Below are 1,156 nucleotides of genomic sequence, written 5' to 3'. Positions count from 1 at the left end.
TAACGTGGTTAGGATCTAAACGAACTTCTTCACGTATGAACGTTTCAACTTCATGTGCACGAGGTCGCGCATGTTCAGCTGGGAAGGAAACTTTAAGGGTCGCACGGCGGTAAGCGCTCGACATGTTGTTCACGGTGGACGGACGCAAGCCTGAAAGCTACGACGCGGAAGTAAACAACGCCTGCAGCGGAGCACTGGCCGGCGCGCGGGGCCGTCCGCACGCTGCCACGGCTGAGAGCCGACTGATGATATGAAACTTCCTGGCAGATTAAAACTGTGTGCCCGACCGAGACTCGAACTCGGGACCTTTGCCTTTCGCGGGCAAGTGCTTTACCAACTGAGCCACCGAAGCACGACTCACGCCCGGTACTCACAGCTTTACTTCTGCCAGTATCTCGTCTCCTAACTTCCAAACTTTACAGAAGCTCTCCTGCGAACCTTGCAGAACTAGCACTCCTGAAAGAAAGGATATTGCGGAGACATGGCTTAGCCACAGCCTGGGGGATGTTTCCAGAATGAGATTTTCACTCTGCAGCGGAGTGTGCGCTGATATGAAACTTCCTGGCAGATTAAAACTGTGTGCCCGACCGAGACTCGAACTCGGGACCTTTGCCTTTCGCGGGCAAGTGCTCTACCAACTGAGCCACCGAAGCACGACTCACGCCCGGTACTCACAGCTTTACTTCTGCCAGTATCTCGTCTCCTAACTTCCAAACTTTACAGAAGCTCTCCTGCGAACCTTGCAGAACTAGCACTCCTGAAAGAAAGGATATTGCGGAGACATGGCTTAGCCACAGCCTGGGGGATGTTTCCAGAATGAGATTTTCACTCTGCAGCGGAGTGTGCGCTGATATGAAACTTCCTGGCAGATTAAAACTGTGTGCCCGGCCGAGAATCGAACTCGGGACCTTTGCCTTTCGCGGGCAAGTGCTCTACCAACTGAGCCACCGAAGCACGACTCACGCGCGGTACTCACAGCTTTACTTCTGCCAGTACCTCGTCTCCTACCTTCCAAACTTTACAGAAGCTCTCCTGCGAACCTGTGCCCGGGTACGTAGAAGTCTGCCTTAAAGATCATTTTGTTTGTGAAGGAAAACAAACCGATGCTTTTCGTCGACAGTGGACGCCGCATGAAGAACTTAATGAGCCCTACTGG

General features: G+C 52.9%; 1 non-coding gene across 1 annotated transcript; it reads right to left on the bottom strand.

Annotated features, from left to right (window-relative positions):
* Nucleotides 1-880: 880 nt before the first annotated feature.
* On the bottom strand, nucleotides 881-955 carry Trnas-cga. Its single transcript has one exon. It is a non-coding gene; the product is annotated as a tRNA-Ser (tRNA).
* Between the last annotated feature and the right edge of the window lie 201 nt (nucleotides 956-1,156).

Source organism: Schistocerca americana, chromosome 5, assembly GCF_021461395.2.
Source record: "Schistocerca americana isolate TAMUIC-IGC-003095 chromosome 5, iqSchAmer2.1, whole genome shotgun sequence".
Classification (NCBI taxonomy): domain Eukaryota; kingdom Metazoa; phylum Arthropoda; class Insecta; order Orthoptera; family Acrididae; genus Schistocerca; species Schistocerca americana.
The sequence above is the reverse complement of the archived record's forward strand: the minus strand, read 5'-3'. Positions and strand labels throughout refer to the sequence as shown.